Consider the following 16,080-nt stretch of genomic DNA (forward strand, 5'->3'; position numbering starts at 1 on the left):
CAATTTTATCATTTCGATTGCTATTCTTCACATGTGAATCAAACCTGCAAGTGGAGACAAGCTGTTCAATTAAAGGTGGCAATCAACTCAATGTTTTCCAAACTAGTACCTACAGCTTCCATCATTACCGTGATGAGAAATGTGGACCTTTACTAATGGTCTCTTCTGCAATACATTAACAGGAGATGAGATCATTCTAAAATATTAATAAAATTCAGGTATAAGGAAACAATTCAGATCTGTACTTGCCGTGAGTTGTGTTGTTTTCTCAATCATGAATGTATCCTGAGGTAAATTTCATAGTTTCAATAATGGATTGCATAAAACTCATCAAGTTCAGCAAATTTAGCCAATATTTCTGGGAAATAACTGCAATTATTTTTTTCTCGTGTATTTTATCTCTTGGCATGTGAAGAAACACTGAGAAGAAGTAGCTGAGAGTTGGGCTTGACTGCTCTTTGCTAAAGCATCATTATGGCATAAATAGGTACATCTTCATAAATAACTAATGTCAAACAGCATAGAAATACAAAAGCTGCAGATGCTGGAATATTGAGCAGACAAGAATGGTTGGAGGAACTCAGTAGGTCAGTTAGCATCCATGGGTAGAAATGGTCAGTCACTGTTTTCGGTCTGAACCCTTTATCTAGACTAAGACAGACAGGTGAAATTACATTTATAAAGGGGGAAAGAAACTAGAAGAGGGGCCTAGAGGTGATAGGGTATAAGACAAAAAGCAAGGGAGGTGGAAAGGCAATGTTGATGAGAATATGGTCATAGAGCTGGAGGGCAGTGGAAAATGCAGTTGGTGAACAGCATGAGAGATCTTAACAGAGTGAGGAAGGTATGTTTGTGAAAGAATTTTATATTTTTGAATTTTTTAAAAAAAATTGAATTTAGACTCATGGTAACAGGTCATACCGACCAACAAGCCCATACTGCATAAATACCCTAATTAACACAACCTCTGCACATTTTAAAGGTTGGGAGGATGCCAGCGCACCCAGAGGAAACTCATTCAGACAGGAGGAGCACATACAAACACCTTATAGGCAGCAGCAGGATTAAAGGACAAATCATTCCCTGCTGGTCTTTAGTTCTCTAACATTAAAACATGAAGGAACATTTCTGAGCATTTAAGCTCATTAAGACATTCAATAGTTGACAAACCAGAGGATGTGCTTTAAATAGCTTCAAAGAACCTCTTTGCAAATACCAACCACATGGTCCTCAGTCCCTTTGAGATTTAATCAGAGCTAGTTTGCTAAATGTCTTCACCCAGGAGCCCTACTGAAGGCCAGAACTGGTTTAATGGTCAGGTATTATGTTAGCTTGGGCGGTAAACCACTCTGAGCATGAATCTGGGAAATAAGTTTACCACAAAGGAATTCCTTATTGTTTTACTCCTGGCATCAAAAGTACCTACATACATTAAATTTCTTACTGCCTGAACGATTTTGCTATTTTATTAAATAATATTTATTCTAGTATAAATACATCTGTTAAAGCTGATGTCCTTTGTGCATGACATCACAATAAATATATAGATGCACAATGTTAATGAGGGGGAATGCCCTTTATAGCTTGTTTTGAGCTAGTTTTTAACATATGACAGGAGCATAGCAGTGATAAGAGATCAAAATAGGCTGATGTGGATCTTTTATAGTACTGGCTGCTTTGTTGATAGGCAGTACCTCACTTTGATGGGCTTGGCTGGGTTTGCCACTTTTGGTAGCCTTCTGCATTTTTGTGCACTCGAGTTTCCAAACCAGGCTATGGTACAACTAGCTAATGTTTTGTACACAGTACACCTGTGGCAGTTTGATAGTGTTTAAATGACCTGACTATTCTTGGACTAGATGTGCCTTCTTCAAAGATGCCAGTCTCCCCTTTCTAAATGTATTGATTGTATTTATTAATCAACCATGAGAGCCATTTACTGATTATTGTGAGTTATTTCAAAAAGTTAGATTATAATGCCACACCCCTGGTTTTACCCTTTGAATGCCTGACTCACTTGTGAAACACCTCAAAAATCTCCTCATATGTATTACTTTGGAGTTTCCCAAACACTGAGGTTCACCTGAAAATCCCCAGAATGTTCAGTAAATATATTCCGAAAGGAGTGTGGCGACTTTCTCGAAGTTCCTTGGAGGCTAAATTAGGCATTTCTAACACAAATTCAATTGTATTCTAAATCCTTTATTCTTAACAACAACACATTTAAAAGATACTTAACTGATAATTAAACAATACTGACAATGGTCAATAGAAATTATACATGCTAACTCACCCTCCTTCAGGTTTCAACTTCCAACATTGGCTGATGAGTTTCCTTCTAAATGCTACCGAACTCCTGGGTGTGCTCTAACCACCTTGCATGCTGGGCAGAGTATGGCATGCATGCGCACCACAATTCACATTGCAATCATTTACCACCGGGCCGGAGCCAAGTGCACATGCGTCGATCCAGGCCATGGTGCATGCACACTGGCGAACATTCCAGCCCCGGCTAAAGCCGCTGCTGCCGAGCCAACCATGCATGCGCTGGCCACATTATGGTTTCATAAGCGGTGTCAGGCCGTACACATGCATCGCATGGGAAGAGGCCCAAGGACTCTGGGACACTGCTGGCGCCCACAGCAAACTAGCAGGTTTGAGCTTACATTGGCCCCTAATTATTATAGTGGGACACTATGGTTATAATTATAATATTTACTATCATAAAGAAAAACAAATACACAATATATCAATACAACAAGCAATCAACTACTTAACATTCATACATTATGCAGATCTTCTTTTATCATCTTTACCACCACCCTGCAGTCTGTGTAGTGGACAAAGTACAATACAAAATTCAACAAAATAAAGTCAGTTTGGGCTCATTACTGTTCCTTTATCTGGTAAAATCTATGAGCCAAAACATCGACCAGCAAACCTCAGATCTTCCTCAGACAGAATAGACACAGCTTTACGCTTAAATTTAATGAGGTACATCTTTAGCAAGTCATTTGGATTTTCTTCTTTCTTCAACATTCTGCTTCTCATAGGAAAAAATTTAAACTGATAGAACCAAATTTTGAAAAGTGATTTGCTTCTCTCGATTTCAATAAATGAGTCTCTTTAATGTTCCCTACAACAGGTTTGCTCATCTTTGTCTGTCTTTTCTGCATAGATAAATAATATGATTCGAGTGACATTATTTCTTCATCTTGTTTGTCACATGGCTGAAATGCATTTTCTCTTTCTTTCTACATTGTTAGTAACTGATCCTTCAAGCTACATTCTTGTTTGTTTTCTGTAGTCAACTGTTTTATGTTATTAACCAATGACTTGTTCTCTTTCAAAAGATGAATTTCTTCCTCCATCTTTTTACATTTTGATAATGCTGTATCTCTTTCCTTGATAACTTTATTCATTTCTTCAGAAGCTATTCTTTCCTTCCATTTTCTGACTTTGTAAATTTTATTTACAATTAAATCTATATTCTTGTCAAGCTCTCTCTGTACCTTTCCCTCAGCCACATTTGAAATGGAAGAATCATTGGATTTATTCTCAACCTTTTGAAATTCAGTTTTATTTACAAGTACAAAGTTAAAATCTTTCCATTCACTGTTTCCGTGATTATCTAATATTTTCAAATCTTTTTTTTCCCTATATTTTGTTCTCTAAATGCATTTGGACCAAATTGTCAAATTGTCAGTTACATGTTCCTTTATTCCATCAGTGCAATTTTCTGCATTTGCCAGAATTACAACATGTTGCGAGATTTCTTCATTGACTTTGTCTGCTGTAATCTCCGAGCTGCACAAACTAATTTCAAATTTGTTCTTGGTCTTTTGTTTTAGTCCTGCTTCTGATTTAATTACACAGGAATAATCATCAATAGTATTTGCAATATCTTCTAATACTTCATTTCCATCCATTCTTGATGAAAATAATTCCTTCAATATTGTTTTAGATACCTTTGATTTATTTTTAATTTGATCTGTTTTTTTCAGAAGTGAATTTCTCATTTACAGTCTTTTGCTGTTTCCACAACTCATCAACTTTCACAACTGAAATCCTGTTGACTCTGATCTCTAACTCTTCCTAAGCAATAAAATTATTTATTTCTAAAGGTCCATTAACTGTCCATCCAAGCCTAGTTTCAAACAGCATAAGGTTTGATATTATATATTTTATATTACTTCTAATGGTTCCAAAGCCTTCGGTACATTTGAACCAATCAGCATTAATTATTAGAATTAATTTCATGTAGATAAACAAACTGATGGACAGGCATAGTCTTCTGAGTGTATTAAATTGGAAGATCACAAAATTCCTTTTCATGCCATCCAGAAACCTTTAAGCCTGAAACAATGGTGGTTTCAATGACATTTTCTTGTCCCATAGTTTTTCAACATAATCTTTGACTTTCTTCCTTGAAGTTTAAGTTTGTTCATCAGTCCCACCGTGCAAAAAATGCAGTACTGTCTGGGTATTGTAGCATACCTGTTCTTGGCCTTGACTTGTACAGGCACTATGGAGAGTTTGTGATCATCATTACCAGCCCCAGTAAGACCACTTAACTGAACCAAGTCTGTAGCATTGAGGCTTACTGCTTCCTTTGTTTCTGTTTGCTCATTTTCCAATTCCTTTGGTGAATAAGCAGCATTCTAGGATGCTTCAGATTCCATGTTTCTCAGTCAAGTCACTTCTTACAGTTTTTACTGATATGTCCTCCACACAGACAGCTAAAACATATTTAATTTTCCTATAGAAAAGCAAATTTTCTCATCACACGACTTAATTTCTAACTGCGCACTTTTCCAAAGTATGCTCATCTTTACAGAACAGACAGTTTTCCTCAGCAGGCAAACTCTCATTTTTTTTTCTGAACTTTATCCTTTTCTTACTTACAACTGACACAGGTACTCTTTCTCAATTTCAGACTAGGCTGCGGCTTGAACTTCTTTATGTCTTCAGTCGCTGCTGGAGTGTCCTTGATATTCCCAGATACTGGTACAGTTGCGATCCACACATGCCATTCTAGGAACTCTAATATCCTCAAAGGTAGCTTCCTTTCCATATTTTGTCTAAAGTTTGAAAACTCTTCAACGTCACAAATCCTTCAACTTAAAATGCAATTTGGTGGTGATAATTAACATATTAGAAGCTAAGTTATGCTCACTCATGCAGCCGATATCTTCCATTGCATTATAGCATCCTCTTAAATAGAGGTCATATGCCTGTAAAACCTTTGCATCTTCCAATTATCTACATAGGCTTTGGCAATTTTATTGGCAAAATGATCTTGTAGTAATGCCTTCGCTGTAGCAAAACCCCTTTCTGGGTCCATATGTAGGCAACTCCTCACCAGTTCCTTTGGTCGTTTTCCAATGTACTGTTCCAGGTAATAAAGATGATCTCTGGCATTTTTATTCTTACTTTTGATATTATGTTCAAAAGATCTAATGAATGATCGACATTGAAGTGGATTTCTGTTAAAAACTTGAACCTACATCTTGGGTAAGGAATGAGACCTTGTTGCTGCATTAATAAAGTGGTCATTTCATTTTGCTTTGCCATGATTGACAATATATTGTTTTGTTCACTGTGGCTTATAACTGGTTTATTAACTGATAATATCACATGTCTTTGTTCACCCTGATTGTTATGACCCGACGGCAGTGAATGGAATTCTGACTGTATATACTGATATCTGCTCATTTCTCTGACTAAGGTGGTGATCAATGATGATTGAGCCCTGGCAATACCATGCTCGGGAGAGGATTCGTCCATATATATTTATACCCTGTGATCATAGCACAAAATGTTCTGCCTTAGCATCAAATACTCTCATTCAACGTGACAACTTCCCTCTATCAGACCTCCTAGATATATTGATTTGAACAATGGATCCTTTCGAACTTGTTGGTTCCTTCTGCCTGTTTAGCAACAAGCCTTGATTTCAGATCCCATGGTTCTTTTTTTTCCTTAGCTCCCACTGCTGCTTCACTTGCTGGTCCTCTTGTTCTATTTGTTGCTTCCTTTGTTGCTTCATTAGCTGCTCCTCTTCCACGTATTTCTCCTCAATCGCATCTTGTTGTGCTTAACGAGGAGCCAACTCAGCCTGAGCCCTTATACATTGAGTTGAAGTACTTGAAGTATAGGAGCCCACCTTCTTTTGCTTCTTCTGTTTCCAGCATTTGACACACTCTCTTCTGGATTTACTTCTGGCATGTCAGTTGATGGCCGGAAATCTGTCTCTGTTTCAAATTTGAATTGTATGTTTTCTTCTTTCTTATCCTCATTCCCAGCATATTGTGACATGTCTTCAGCCAATTCCACGTCGCTGTCTTCATATTCAGTCATTATCTCCTGCAATGATTTTGCAATGTCTTCATTCCCATCAACCAAAGCCTTGGCTTCTTCCTTTGCCAGATTCAGTCTTGCAATGAGAACACTTTTAATTCCACTGGTATCTAGATTCCATTGACTCAGTTCCTCTCTAAGCTCTGCATCCTTCATGCCTTTAATACATTGCTCCTTAATAGCAAAGTCAGGAGCTGCTTCAACCATTTTTAATTGCCTTGTTCCACCATCCTTTGAGCACACACAACACAAGCCAAGTCAACAGTCCCCAATGGAGTACCGGCAGCAAAATCCAAATTGTGTTCAAACTTTCCACAAATGCACAGAGTACATAGGAGTCCACAGATATAAGCCTACAACTTCTAACATGCTGCTTTTTGTGATACCTGTTTTTAAAAAAAAATACTTATTTCTTCTGTCCTTAATTCAATTATTTTTCTTTTTTTAAATTTTATTTAGTAATCATGAAATCGTACAGCTTAAGAAAAAAACAGAATACATGCATGATATTTTTATGTAAATAATACCCCCTACAACCCCCCACCCCATTAACCTAACCCACCCATCCATTCCCACCCCTCTCTAAATTACCCCCAAAAAAGAAGAAAAGAAAGAAAGAGAAGTTCACATAACATAAAACTCATCAATCAGTTGCGATGATTCGGAACAACTTTTAAGGAGATGAATAATTCAATCACATATAATCCAAATATGGGCTTCATTTTTAACAAAAAAGAATAATTATTATTACAATTATTAATGCAAGATCTCATTTCCAAATGCCATGTCTGAATACTCAAATTAGTGTCATTTTTCCAAGTTATTGCTGAACATTTTCTAGCCACAGTTATATAAAGTCAATCTCAAAAAATCAATTTGAAATTTATTTCATTTTAACTCCAAACTCAATCTCTTAATATAACCCAAAAATACTAAAGGATCAAGTGGAACCTTTATTTTAAAAATAGCTTCTAAAAGTTCCTTAAAACTATTCCAAAAAGGTTTCACATACTAGGTAGAAAATAAGAAGGAGCTGACTTCCTTAAACCATCTAAGACATAAATCTGAAAAAAAATTATATTTCCTTGATTTTTCCAGAGTTAAATAATAATTGATGAAGAAAATTATAATGAACCTTACATTTACAATTTTAGTCATACTATCCTCACATAGGTTCATCCAATCATCCTGAGAAGTAGATACAGCCAGATCTTTTTCCATTTTAATCTAGATTTATGAATATCCAGCTTAAGCATTTTATTTTGTAATAAAGCATACATTTCAGATGTAAATCCTTTCTTGCCACCTTCAGTAAGTAAAATTTCAAATTTAGACCATCCAGGTAACCATAATGTACACCCAAAATTATCCAACAATAAAACTTTAATTTGATAATAAGGAAAAAGAATATTCAAAGATGTATCATATTTCTCTTTCATTCTTTGAAATGAAATAAAATATCCTGTTTCATAACAATCTTCTACCAATCTCATGCTCTTTTGATCCCACAACTTCAGAAGTTGATTATTAAGTGTAAAAGGAAAGAGCAAAAGGGTTTTACCTGAAATTTTACCTTGAGCATCTATAGCTTCATTTTTTTTATACTATAAATCCATTATGTGTTTCAACAAAGGTAAATTATAGTAACTTTATGATGAGGTAAATTGAGGATTCCATCTATAAATAAACTGACCCATCTTCTTCTCACCAATCTGAGATAATTCAATATTAGCCCATATAAAAGGTTTATCTATTTCAAACATCCTATTAATAAATTACAATTGTGCTGCATCATAATAATTTTGAAAATTAGGAAGTTGCAGACCTCCGAAGTCATATTTCCAAGTTAATTTCTGTCATGACAGCCTTACCATTTTATCTTTTCATAAAAACTCCCTCAACAAAGCAATTAAGTCTTTGAAAGTTTTTTGAGGAATCTTACAAGGAATAGACTGAGAGAGATATTGAATTTGAGGAAAAATATTCATTTTAATACAATTAAAGCATCCTATTAATGTAATCAGTAATTTTTTTTCCACTGATTCAAATCATATTTAATTTTAGACAATAAAGGCAGGAAATTAAATTCGTATAAATGATTATAACTGCCATTTATCTTAATACCTAAATGTTTCATCTGATCTGACCAATTTCACAATATGCCTTCACAGAGAATAATCTATTTCAGATAGAGGCATAATCTCACTCTTTTCCCAATTAATTTTATAGCCCAATATTTCACCATACTGCTCCAATCGATCATGCAGATTCCGCAAAGAATTCAAAGGTTGTGTTACATATATCAAAACATCATCTGCAAACAAATTTATTTTAAATTCATCAGTTTCGCCTTAAAACCTTCAACATTGCTATCATGTCTAACCATCTGAACCAAAGGTTTAATAAGCAATGCCAATAGAGCTGGTGACAAAGAGCAGCCTTGTCTAGTTGATCTAGTTAACATAAAAGGTGAAGATAACTGTCCATTTGTCACAACTCTAGCAGAAGGGCTTCTATGTAAGGCCTTAATCCAACCAATAAAAAGTGGGCCAAAATTTAATTTCTCCAAAACTTTAAATAAAAACTCCATTCTATTCTATTAAAGATCTTCTCTGCATTGAGAGAAATATGCTGGTTAGATTGCTGATGAGAAGCATTAATTAAAGAAATCAACTTCACAATTTTATCTGTTGAATATCGATTTTTAATAAAACCTGCTTGATCTATATGAATTGAACTTGGTAAATATTTAGATAACCGGTTAGCTAGAACCTTTGACACAATTTTATAATCAGCATTCAATAAAGAAATAGGTCTTTAAGACCCTGGTTTTAATGGGTCCCTATCTTTCTTAAGAATAACTGTAATAATTGATTTAGAAAAGGAATTAAGAAAATAATTAACCTTTTTCACATTTCAATACATCCATCAATAAAGGAATTAATGTCCTGAAATTCTTTATAAAATTCAGAAGTAAAACCATAATTTCCTGGAGACTTCCCACTAGGAATAGATCAAAGGGCATCTGTTATTTCTTTAACAATAAAGGAAACATCCAAATCTTTAATATCCTTATCATTGAAAAAAAGGTAAATACAAATCAGATTTTAAATTTAAAAAAAATTATCAATTTTGGCTTCATCTTCCTATACTTCAATATGATACATATTTTTCATAAATTTTATGAAACACATCATTGATTTCCTGAGGTTTACATGTAATCATTGAATAATGTCTAATAGCATTTATTGTTCTAGCTTGTTCCATTTTTAACTGCCAAACTAATACTTTATGAGCTCTTTTGCCCAATTCATAATATCTGTCTAGTTCTCTGCAATGTCTCGTTTATAAGTTTGTAATGAATTATATCTTAATTTCATATTAACTAATCGTACTTTCTTAGCTTCTGTAGAATTTTGTTGTAAATCCTTTTCCAAAATTTCTATCTCCTCCTCCAATCTACTAACTTCAGCTATATGTTGTTTCTTAATTTTGACATTATAATGAATGATTTGTCCCTTTAAATAAGCTTTTAAAGCATCCCATAAAACAAATTTACTATCCATTGAACCTATATTTATTTTCAAAAAAAGCTGCATTTGATCCTTTATAAATTTACAAAATTCAGCATGCTATTTTTAATATTACTGGGCTTAATAATGCAATTAAGAGAAAAAGAATATTTGCATATATTAAAAAAATAAAGGTTGATATTGATTTTTTGCTAGAAACACATTTTATTGAGAAGGAACAGAAATTAAAAGGAGATTGGGTTGGGCAAGTTATAGCATCTTTTAATTCAAAAGCAAGAGGTGTGGCTATTTTCATTAATAAAAAGTTATTTTTTTAATTGAAATCAGTTATTGAGTCAGGTGGTAGGCACCACCTACGGCTCCTAGAATGCTTCCACCAGCGTTGTCTCCGCTCCATCCTCAACATCCATTGGAGCGCTCACACCCCTAACGTCGAGGTACTCGAGATGGCAGAGGTCGACAGCATCGAGTCCACGCTGCTGAAGATCCAGCTGCGCTGGATGGGTCACGTCTCCAGAATGGAGGACCATCGCCTTCCCAAGATCGTATTATATGGCGAGCTCTCCACTGGCCACCGTGACAGAGGTGCACCAAAGAAAAGGTACAAGGACTGCCTAAAGAAATCTCTTGGTGCCTGCCACATTGACCACCGCCAGTGGGCTGATAACGCCTCAAACCGTGCATCTTGGCGCCTCACAGTTTGGCGGGCAGCAGCCTCCTTTGAAGAAGACCGCAGAGCCCACCTCACTGACAAAAGGCAAAGGAGGAAAAACCCAACACCCAACCCCAACCAACCAATTTTCCCTTGCAACCGCTGCAATCGTGTCTGCCTGTCCCGCATCGGACTGGTCAGCCACAAACGAGCCTGCAGCTGACGTGGACTTTTTACCCCCTCCATAAATCTTCGTCCGCGAAGCCAAGCCAAAGAAAAATTGTTAATTGTAAACATTTTTCTGAGTGTTGGACTTTAATGAATATTTATGCTCCTAAGTTGCTGCATTCGCAGGTTCCTCCCCTTCCATGGAGCTGCCCAAAAGACAAGCAATAACATTATGGATAATTAACTCCAACTCCACTCCCTCCCCCCACCAAGTTTACAGATAAAGCCTCTGACCGGAGATGTAATTTAAGAGAAGGTTGGTTGTGTACATGAATGTGAGGGGTTTGGAGGGTTATGGGCAGAGAGCAGGAAGGGGAAGCTAGTGGAGTTGTTCAAGTGAACCGGCATGGACTTGAAGGGCCGACATGGCCTGTTTCCACGCCGTAAACAGTTATATGGTTATATGGTTATAAGATAGATGGTGAGGAATTTATGCTAGATTCTTTTCTCAATTTAAATCAGACATATAATAAAATTATGGTAGGAAGTGATTTTAATTTTTGTTTGGATCCACTATTAGATAAATCTCCAAAATCAGTAATTAGGACCAAAATGGCTAAACACTTAATGGTGTCAATGAAAGACATGAATTTAGTAGATATATGGAGAAGGTTAAATCCTAAAGAAAAGATTTTTCCTTTTATTCATTTCGTCATGATTCTTATTCTAGAATAGATTTATTTTTAGTATCAGCACAATTATAAGGCTGGGTATTGAAGGCTGAATATAAGAGTAAGATTTTGTCTGATCATTCTTTGCTATTAATAACATGTACTGGATCAGAGAGAATTGAGACTGTTTATCATTGGAGATTTAATTCTTTCCTTATGAGAAATGCTGAATTTTGTAAATTTATAAAGGAACAAGTTTTTTTTTAGAAAACAAATATAGGTTCAGTCGATAGTAAATCAATTTTTTTTTCTTAAAGAATCAAAGCTTATTTGGGATGGCAGCAAACTGTACAATCACCCGCAAGAAAAACAAGTGTCATGAGGCCTGATGCCAACATTGCACACGGCACTTAACACATAATTTTTAAGCAATGAGAATTTGAATTCTTCATTAATTGGCACTAAGCCAGTGAAGGAGCTGACCATATTTTGCCCACATTCCAAATTGACATTCCGCATGGTGATAGGTTTATAGTGTTGATGTTTCTTTTTTATGTGATTGTTATAATTAGTTTATCTGTGTAGTATTATGAATAATATTTTGATAGTGTTATTTTTTTCATGTGTGTTTTACCCCATAGAACGTTGGATTAAAAAAAGAAACTAAGAGACAGGATAATTCCTCTGAAGGACGTACTGAAGTGTCAGTTCTTTTTCATGAAGAATCTTTGATTAAGCCTATATCTGAAAAATCATGTGTCATAAAGAAACAAAAGTATGATGACAATTATTTGTCTCTTGGATTCACCTCGAGAAGAAAGAGGCACCAGATGCACAATGTGTTTTATGTGGTATAATTCTGCCTAACAGTTCTTTGGCCCCAATAAAATTAAAAAGACATCTAGAAATAAATAATCCAGAGCAAAAATATAAGGATGTGAACTTCTTTAAAAGAAAACTAGATTCATTTCGAACCAGTAAAGGTTTCATGATGGAAATCATAAAAAGAGCAAAGAAAGAGAATGAGAATGCGACTGAAGTTTCTTACAGAGTAAGTTATCAAAGTGCCCTTGTTGGAGAGGCCCACACATCAGAAAGGATATAGTGAATTAGCAGTTCAGCAGGAAAAATGATGCAGTACAAATGCCAAATAATACTGTAGCAAGACATATTAAGGATCTAGCTGAGGACATAGAAAGGGAATTAATATGTTGTTTGCTGTTATGTGATGCTTTTCCATTACAACTGGACAAAACAACAGATGTAGCAGATCTTCCAGTGTTGCTAGTCTTCTTTAGGCATATGTACGAGAAGAATATGGATGAAGATGTGCTTCCTTGTGAAATTTTGCAAGGCCACACAAACGGGGAATAAATTTTTAACTGCATCAATAACTATATGATGAAGGATGCCATTCCATAGATGCACAGATGGAGCTAAAGCTCTCACGGGGAAAATTGCAGGAGCCATTTCCAGACTTAGGAGGGTTGTTCCCCAAATTGCAGCAGTACTTTCATAGACATGCACTTATAATGAAAAAAAAAATGCTCAACCCATGAAAAAAAAATCCTTGATGAAGCAGTCAAAATTGTTAATTATATCAAAAGTTCACCCCTGCAGTCCCAGTTGTTTAAAACTCTCTGTGAAGAAATGGGAAGCCAACACACAACCTGACTAATGCATACAGAAGTGAGATGGTTATCCCAAGGAAAAGTATTGGTAAAGCTATTCAAACTTCAAGTGTATTTTAGTGACTCGAAGTTTCCATATTCAGAGTGCCTGTTACGTCTTGTGTATCTCGCTGATATGTCTTGCGTATCTTGCTGATCTATTCACAAAACTGAATGAAACTAATGAGCCTACAAGACAAAATTGTAACCATTTTTAATGTGTTGGACAAAATTTCATCACCTTCTATAAAATTTAACTTTTGGATTTCAATGGTGAAAGGAAAAAACACTTTGTTTTTCCACGTTGCAAGACTTTGTGATGGAGCATGATGTGAGTTTTGATGAAATGGTATAACACTTAACTACTTTATGTTATACACTTGATGAGTATTTCCCCAACATTTCTAGTAAGAACAAAAGATGGATACAAAATCTTTTCATTATCACGATCCAACCTGCCAATTCATCAACATAGTATCTGACTTTGTGTTGTGGCAAAGATTTAATGGTTATTCCACTTACTAATGTTTGGATTAACCTGAGTGAAGAATATCGGTCACTGGCAAAATCTGCCGTGCATTTCTTTTTGCCATTTTCCATGACTTACATGTACAAGGCTGGATTTTCATATTATGTAGCAATGAAAGCAAAACACAGAAACTGATTTCATGCCGCCCATGGCATAAGGATTTAACTATCTTACATTGTGCCCAACATTAAGAAGATCTGTGACAACAAGAAACAATTTCATTTCTCCTATTAAATGTCAATTAAAGTCAACAAATTATTTCAACTTGAAGAATAGTAAATTATTTACTTTATAACAATACTTTTTTGGAAAGCTAGGTATTGAAAAAGTGACACACTTCTTTTTAATCATACTTACCTCAAAAAATCTGAAAAAAAATCAGAAAATTATCAAATATTACAATTTCTTAGTAATACAAAATTATTAAGGCCGCAATAAAAACTAAATGTAATTTTTTTTAGAATAACTAAATGCATGTTAGTATAAAAAAGGATTCCATCTTTACATCACTCATATATTTACACGTGTATTATTTAAATTTGTCAGTGGTTCCTCTGTTTGCGCGAAAGCCGCACTGTGATTCTGGGAGAATATTCTCGGCGACACTAGGTATTATTCTATTTAGTAGAATCCTAGCGAAGATTTTGCCTGCAATGGAGAGCAACGTGATTCCCCTGTAGTTTGAGCAGTCTGATTTCTCGCCTTTGTTTTTGTACAGGGTGATGATGGTGGCATCACGAAGATCCTGAGGCAGTTTACCTTGGTCCCAACAAAGCTTGAAAAACTCATGCAGTTTGGCATGCAGAGTTTTGCCGCCAGCCTTCCAGACTTCTGGGGGGATTCCATCCATACCTGCTGCTTTGCCACTTTTCAGTTGTTCGATTGCCTTATATGTCTCATCCAGGGTGGGAACCTCATCCAGCTCTAGCCTTAGGGGCTGTTGAGGGAGCTGGAGCAGGGCGGAATCTTGGACTGAGCGGTTGGCACTGAAAAGAGATTGGAAGTGTTCTGACCATCGGTTGAGGATGGAGATCTTGTCGCTGAGGAGGACTTTGCCGTCTGAGCTGCGCAGCGGGCTTTGGACTTGGGGTGAGGGGCCGTACACAGCCTTTAGAGCCTCCAAGAAAAGTGCAGAGAACAAAACAAAGGACTCTACATCACCTTTGTTGACCTCACCAAAGCCTTCGACACCGTGAGCAGGAAAGGGCTTTGGCAAATACTAGAGCGTATCGGATGTCCCCCAAAGTTCCTCAACATGATTATCCAACTGCACGAAAACCAACAAGGTCGGGTCAGATACAGCAATGAGCTCTCTGAACCCTTCTCCATTAACAATGGCGTGAAGCAAGGCTGTGTTCTCGCACCAACCCTCTTTTCAATCTTCTTCAGCATGATGCTGAACCAAGCCATGAAAGACCCCAACAATGAAGACGCTGTTTACATCCGGTACCGCATGGATGGCAGTCTCTTCAATCTGAGGCGCCTGCAAGCTCACACCAAGACACAAGAGAAACTTGTCCGTGAACTACTCTTTGCAGACGATGCCGCTTTAGTTGCCCATTCAGAGCCAGCTCTTCAGCGCTTGACGTCCTGCTTTGCGGAAACTGCCAAAATGTTTGGCCTGGAAGTCAGCCTGAAGAAAACTGAGGTCCTCCATCAGCCAGCTCCCCACCATGACTTCCAGCCCCCCCACATCTCCATTGGGCACACAAAACTCAAAACGGTCAACCAGTTTACCTATCTCGGCTGCACCATTTCATCAGATGCAAGGATCGACAATGAGATAGACAACAGACTCGCCAAGGCAAATAGCGCCTTTGGAAGACTACACAAGAGAGTCTGGAAAAACAACCAACTGAAAAACCTCACAAAGATAAGCGTATACAGAGCCGTTGTCATACCCACACTCCTGTTCGGCTCCGAATCATGGGTCCTCTACCGGCACCACCTACGGCTCCTAGAACGCTTCCACCAGCGTTGTCTCCGCTCCATCCTCAACATCCATTGGAGCGCTTACATCCCTAACGTCGAAGTACTCGAGATGGCAGAGGTCGACAGCATCGAGTCCACGCTGCTGAAGATCCAGCTGCGCTGGATGGGTCATGTCTCCAGAATGGAGGACCATCGCCTTCCCAAGATCGTGTTATATGGCGAGCTCTCCACTGGCCACCGTGACAGAGGTGCACCAAAGAAAGGGTACAAGGACTGCCTAAAGAAATCTCTTGGTGCCTGCCACATTGACCACCGCCAGTGGGCTGATAACGCCTCAAACCGTGCATCTTGGCGCCTCACAGTTTGGCGGGCAGCAACCTCCTTTGAAGAAGACCGCAGAGCCCACCTCACTGACAAAAGGCAAAGGAGGAAAAGCCCAACACCCAACCCCAACCAACCAATTTTCCCCTGCAACCGCTGCAATCGTGTCTGCCTGTCCCGCATCGGACTTGTCAGCCACAAACGAGCCTGCAGCTGACGTGGACTTTTTACCCCCTCCATAAAT

At 37.1% G+C, this 16,080-nt stretch overlaps 1 pseudogene; it reads left to right on the plus strand.

Annotated features, from left to right (window-relative positions):
- The first annotated feature begins 6,631 nt into the window (after positions 1 to 6,631).
- On the plus strand, positions 6,632 to 13,817 carry LOC138765285 (zinc finger BED domain-containing protein 5-like; annotated as a pseudogene).
- The last annotated feature ends 2,263 nt before the right edge of the window (positions 13,818 to 16,080 follow it).

This window comes from Narcine bancroftii, chromosome 5 (genome assembly GCF_036971445.1).
Source record: "Narcine bancroftii isolate sNarBan1 chromosome 5, sNarBan1.hap1, whole genome shotgun sequence".
Classification (NCBI taxonomy): Eukaryota; Metazoa; Chordata; class Chondrichthyes; order Torpediniformes; family Narcinidae; genus Narcine; species Narcine bancroftii.